Consider the following 7,213-nt stretch of genomic DNA (forward strand, 5'->3'; position numbering starts at 1 on the left):
CTTAGACACAGTGATATACTGATGTTAAGCTTTTATAGTTTACCAATTTATGGTTTATGTTTACTATGCTATGCTAATATTTGCTAATCAGCCGTAAACACAAGGTACAAATGAGGCTAGAAGGAATGTCATTTGTCTTGTAGGTATTTGGTCATAAACTAAATATTGAATAAATTTAAGTTTTGATATGATGAAGGTGCCAGATGAAAAGTTGAGGGCTGACCAAAGTTACCACAAATTATCCTGACAGGGATGAACGTCAGTGCCACATGTCGTGAAATGATGTCTGTACTTAAGTGGTTGACCAACTGGCAGGCATTTAAAGAAAGATACACCTGACGAGATGACCAATAGGGGGCATTAGTGCACATGGCAGGGCTGACCTGCAGATTTGTGAAGGCTCCATTAATGGTGAAACCATTTATGCAGATTTTGGAGCAACCTGTGCTGCCAAGTAGACAATGTCCTTTTCAGGAAAGGTCTTGCTTATTTTAGCAAGACAATGCCAAACCACATTCTGCATGCATTCCAACAGCATGGCTCCATAGTAAAAGAGTCCTGGTGCTGAACTGGCTGCCTGCAATCCCAACTCCCAACACAGTGAAAATGTTTGACACATTATGAAAGATAAAATATGACAAAGGACACACCGAACTGTTGAGGAGCTGAAATCGAGCAAGCAAGATCAAGCAAGAACGGAAAACATTCCACTTTCTAAATGACAAGAATTAGTCTCCTCTGTTACCGAACGCTTACAGGGTGTTGTTAAAAAAAAAAGAGGTGATGCATCAGAGTGATTAACATGACCCTGTCCCAAATTTTGAAATTCTAATTAGGATATCATTTTCAAAAAACAATGACATTTCTCTGTTTCAAGATTTGATGTGTTGTCTTTGTGCTATTTTCATTAAATAGGGGGCAAGTGTGATACCACCACCATATACATATTTTTCATGTACTCTAAATGAAGTGGGGTGCCAGTCAGAGTCACATCTAACAAATAATAGTTCTAGAAAGAAAATAACTCTGCCATCCTCACGGTAAAGTTGATCCATCATCCAGGTTTGTAGTGTCAGCCAGAGTTCAGCCAAGACTGGCAACTTCTGGAGAAACTGTGATCTGGAAATACAAAAATGATTCCTCCTCCTGACAGACTCCAGAGACATGACTTATGTTTAACCAATTGGCAGCTGGTAAGATAGGTTGTGTTGTTTGTGGGTTTTTTTTTCTCTCCAAATACAACAGCACCTTAAAGTTCCCTAGACTGTAAAAAACTTGGCACCTGCATTCTTCTTGACATTGAACAGTTGTTTTTACAGGCTGCTCAGTACTCTCCATGACAGGTAAACTGACCTTTATGTGCAAATTCCGTGCAGTTCCTCTTTAATGTGGCTCAAAACACATCTGAAAATGTCAGGCTCTGCATGCGTTTCCTCTTTCAGAGTTGTAATACAAATCTGCTCTGTGCCATGTGTGCTCAAAAAGTCTGATTTGAAAGGTTGTGCAAACCTGGCCTACACTGACATCTTTGTTTTGAAGATCCATTTCTGGGCCTGCTGCCACTCGAGAAGGCACAAACATTTGTGCTGAACTACATTACAGGAAATTCATTTTGGGTTATACTTTTAAGACAGATGAAAACAATGAAATTATTAGCTGAAACTCCCTAGCCACTTATTACATATCCAAAATTTGCTCTGCTTTGAGGCAGATGAGTCACACTTTTCCCCTTAACAAGAAGTTTTAATCACTCTTTTGTTCTGTTCCTGACAACACACACAGCAAAAGCTTTGTTCATCGTCTGTGTTGAATTTAATTGGCATTTGCTGAGTCTCTGCGTCGCTCGAGTCGGTCGACTGGATGCTACCCTCAGGTAAGGCAATTATAATCAGCACACTGTCTCTCTCTTCTTCAAGGCCCGGCTTCTTCTCAAAGAGCTTCTTGTGCAGAAAAACACACGATGGACTTGATCGGAGCTCTGTTTACAAGTTTAATGATCAAACACTTTTGGATTACAAATAACATCTGTTCAGCTTGTTTGAGGTACCTTAAATCTGAAAAATCAGTCCCAACGCAGCCACCATCATTGATCCTATTTTGGGTTTACAACAGCAGGTAAAAGACATTACTGATGCTATTTCAGCTGTTAACAGATGTAAATACAAGTTTAAGACCTCGGATGATGCATTTGTTGTACTTAACATATGTAAATGCAGGCTCACTGAGACCTATTATCATCTATCCCTTTATTTATTGCATTTGATTGCAATGGCGTGCAAACAGAGACCCATATTGTCTGAGTTAGAAATGAGTTACTGTCAACACAAGTGAATGAAGCGTCTGTCTCGTGTTTCATCCTATGTCTACAAGTGATCAGCCTGCCGTGATTGAACCAAACAAATTAAATCTGAGAGGATCTGATGCTTCTCCCAGCCTGTCCGTCTGAATATCTATGAGCTTAATGAGATCTGGCAGTCAGCCTGTTCACTCTGGAAGTGGAGAAAGCTGGATCTGTCCATAGTGAAGCTAATTTAACAAATCTGATAGCTCATCTCTCTGCACAACAACAGCAGACTGTTCGAAGTGGCATGGCAGCCTTTTCCACCGTGAAGGGTGGCAGCAGTTTGTATACCTGTGTTCCATTTCATGAGGAAAGTTCCTTCAGATGATTAAGGAAATGCCTACCAGAATGTAATATTTCTTTCATTATCTTGGGTTTCAAAAGCATACTTGTAAATTAAACTCTAGATTTTTGGAAAAATGTTCTTCCTCTTTAAGTTGTGGAACTATGTTCCCTCATTGTAATTCAAGCTAAGCAGTTAGTCCTGTATTGATTCCCTGTTCTCTGTTCATTATTTATGAACACTCTAACCTTCAAATACCAGTTTACTACACATGACAACATTATAGTTCACCTGGTAGACAACAAGCACTAGCTGTCAAGGGTATAATGTACAGGATTTCCATTTGTTCTTGGTTATACTGCATAAATGAAAAACACAATTTGTTAATCGATGATAACACAAAAGCAGTGTTATTCAAGTGAATTTCAACTGCCTTTTTGTCATGGCAACGGCTAATTCTGTTGTCTCTGTCAGTCCATTTAGAACCTGTTTTTGTCATCCTGTTTTTTCCACCATCACTTGATCTCCCCACCCATCTGCAACTCCCCGGTGTGTGTAGCTGCCATCTTAGCCCTTCAGCCCTCTTGTGCTGTTATTCTGCCTCCCTTCTTGACTGTTTGCCCACCTGGTTGTTTTGCCCTCTGGACTTTGGACACCAAAGTTATGTTTACATTCAATGTTACTCACCAAAAAAACTCCTAGCCTGAACCAAAGAGTTGAATGTTTACTTTCTCATTACACAGGCTGATTTCTTGAAATATTTTATATTGAGCACTGTTTACTTGCAGTCTTCTTCTTCCCTATCTTTGCTGGTGCATTGCTGTATATCCCACTGTTTACCACCACTGCGAAACCATTCATAGGATTTTGTATTATCTGGTCAAAAACTCTACAGAGAACCTTTAAGGCAGTCAGACAGAAATTCACTGCCCATTCATGTGGAAGACATGTTCACTTCCACTGACAAACAGACCCACCTCTTTGGTTTCCCACAGATCAGGACATATTGTTTGGACTGCTGTTACTAGCATGTTAACCATGCTAGCACCAACAGTTTATGGTTCATTCAAATTCAAATTCAAATTCAAATTCAGGCAATTGGCTCCAACCTCTGACCGTTTTCTGACTCCAGTCCCATCCTTTTCAGCCACCACCTTCAACTAAGACCAGATCTAGAAAGCTTATTGATTGCTTCGCAAGACGCCATGTGCAAGTGTGCAAGTGTGCCCCCCCCCCCCCCCCCCCCCGGACACTCTCCTCTTATGTGACCAGATGGAATTGCTTTAAAGCCTTCCATGCCAGCTTCAGCCTTCCTTTCCCGTCTCTTGACATTCTCACTTTCACTAGCTTCAGCACATTTGCTCACTCAATCCTTAAGATCAAATCTTCCACCATACAGGCTTATATCAGTGGTATGAATTTCCTCATTATGTTATCAATGGGAGCGCCTTGTCCCTCCTTATCCCACTCCCACATCCGCATGTCCATCAAAGGTCTCCACAAGACTGAACCACTCTCTAACCCTAAACGTTTGCCTCTCACCTCCGACCTTCTGACCTGATGCATAGTTACCCTGCGCTCAGGTTATCTTTATCTTTTTGCAGACAAAGTACTGGAATCCATGTTTTTACTTGCTTTCTTTGACTTCCTTTGTTGTTCCGAATTCACCGCCACCACTCTAGACTACCAACCATCCCGGCACGCAGCCATCTCCGACATTTCCATCCTCTCAACCGAATCTCTTGTCTTCCACCTCAAACACAGTAAGACCAATCAGTCCAGCCTGCCTCAGCCCATCCACGTCTTACGACTAATTTAATTTCTAAGTCCTTATGAACCCATCTGTGATTACCTAAGCTTAAGACTAACCAATAGAGCCTCACCCCAAGATCCTTTGTTGATCTCAGAAACAGGCCACGTAGCCACATGCTTCTGGTTTCACCATCACTTCCACCGAATCTTATTTAGATCCGAAATCCAACCTGAACTGTACTCAGGACACTCATTTCGCATTGGTGCCACCTTTACCGTTCCCAGCAAGGAATTCCCAGCCACATCATAAAAAATTCTCGGCCGTTGGTCTTCACCTACATACCTCACCTATATCTGCAACAACATGAGAGACATCACAAACGCACAAGCGCGGCTGTCATCTGGAAGTTCTTTTGGTGCTTAACTGGTTTAACCCAAGAACATCTGAAGAGACAGTTGCCCCACCCTGAGTCTCTTCCTTCCCTGGTTTCCTCTCGTCACCAAACCTTCAGCTTACACCAATCAATCATTGCACTCCACTCATCTAACAGTCTACCATCCTTTCTTTCCTTCCCTTCTTCCTTCCTCTCTCCCTTTTGTCCTCTTTAACCTTACCTCTCCTTCCCTCATCCCTTGACCCTCATCCCCCACCCCCCACCCTCATCCCTTCATCCCTCAACCCTCATTCTTCCATCCTTCCTTTCATCATCCCTGCTCTCCTTCATCCCAAGACAAATTAAAATGATTGTAAATTTGCGTGGTCTCTGTTAGTGAAATGTAACTAAATTTCAGTTTTGGTCAGACTGTGTCATTGCCTGTTCTGCCTGAGTCCACATTCTGTGTGACTGAGCAGTTGTTCATCCACTCATCCAAGAATTTAACCGGTGAGACACATTGGAATGGGAGTCAATTTTTCATGTACAAGATAAAAATAATGAAACAAGAATAGATCTTCCTTACCAACACATGTTGACAGGCACTTCTTTTGCACTTGCCAGGGATGGTTGAACTATACAGTGTATCGCCTCAAGCTAGATGTGCATCTGGCTTGGTCCTGCGCAGTTGGCTGCATTGTTGAATTGAATTAACTGGGAGGTATCCACATCCCTCTTCGTTCGCTTAAAACAATCCCAAACCATACCATCCATAAGTGAAGGAGAACTAATTGACAGTGATATAAACAAAAAATAAGTATAATAGCAGGACAGTTCAAGGACCTGTACCTAGAAGCAAGATGAATGGGCTATCCCTCTATATATGGACACAAATCAAATTTTCTGGTTTCATAAAGCTAGCATGTAAGCCCATGATGCATGGCTAACCTACTCTAGGCTAACTTCTGAGGATCAGATCAAAATCTGCCAACAGCCTGACTGCTGAAATACTGCAGAAATAAAACAGAGTCACTTTTCCTACAAAGTGCTGACATGGAGAAAACAGTTCACAATAACATTAAGAGCAAGAGACTTCCAGACTTAACACGTGTCCACTATGGTTTTAAAACAGCTTCTAAGAGAGTTCATGACACTAGATACACAACAATGATTAATGCTGCATGTCAATAGCACAACGACAGGATTCCTGATAGTTTTGATGCTTTTACACTCTCATTCCATCACTGCAGCTCAGAATAACATGATGTGACTTTATGTACTCGATTCATGTGGGAAATAAAAACTAAGCCTGTTTTCTGCTTTGGTCTTACACTGCTTTTAACTTTTTTATGTGTATCACACATCAATGATAGTTTTGTCATCATTAGACTTAAAAGCAAAACAGTCACTCCACTGAAGATATATAACATTCCCACACCTACTTATAGCCTTAGCCTTCCTTTAGTATTTGGAAAATATGTCTAGTGTTTCTACAGCTTATTATCTTATCTCTTCTAGTTATGTGATTATAGTGTTTGTGTTTCACCTTCATTTTTTGATGTCGCTATAACCAAATTTCCCTGCAGCTATCCCCGTTTCATCTCATTTCATTTTAAGTACTTCACTCCTGGTTCTGATGCTGCTTATAATTAATGCCCATTTGTAATTGCAGTGAAGCCAGGTACCCCCAAGAGAGCAAGACTAAGTTGATCTCACTTTGTGATGAAGGCCCCAGGTCAGTGAGCGGTTTAAGACTCCATATAATTGCAATGCACCCAATCCAGCATATTTGTTGCATGCCGTCCCCAATTTCCCTCTTGACAAAGGAGGACAAAATCACTCCCAAACAACAACAACAACAACAACAACAACAACAACAACAACAACAACAATAATAATAATGAAAGTCCTCTTTAAAGTTTTTAACATCAATATTCATGAACTTTAACAAAATTTAATTGGTGCTTTAGGGGGGCAATTGCTATAATGTATGACACCTAATCTCCTGTAGGTGTAGGTCATCCTCAAACAAAGTTGGAAGTTAATAAATCTCCAGGTTAACACAAGTTGTGATGTCATGTGATCAAAACATCATGTGAGCACCTGTGAGAAGTGTTAAGACAATAATGCTATTTTGTTTTTTTTTTTATCAGGATGTTTTTATATGTTTTTTAATCAAAAAATATTATAATACAACCATTCACACTCACACCTATGGACAATTTAGAGTCACCAATTAACCTAATGAGCATGTTTTTGGTCTGTGGGAGGAAGCCGGAGTGCCCGGAGAGAACCAAAGAACCATGCACAGGCATGCACAGGAAGAACATGCAAACTCCACACAGAAAGGCCCTGCCCGACCCAGGGATCGAACCAGCGACCTCCTTGCTGTGAGGCACGCGCACTACCGGCTGCGCCACCGTGCCTTCCTCATATCAATCAGTCAAATATTTACAGCACCCA

The sequence above is a fragment of the Chaetodon auriga genome, chromosome 3, assembly GCF_051107435.1.
Source record: "Chaetodon auriga isolate fChaAug3 chromosome 3, fChaAug3.hap1, whole genome shotgun sequence".
Classification (NCBI taxonomy): Eukaryota; Metazoa; Chordata; class Actinopteri; order Chaetodontiformes; family Chaetodontidae; genus Chaetodon; species Chaetodon auriga.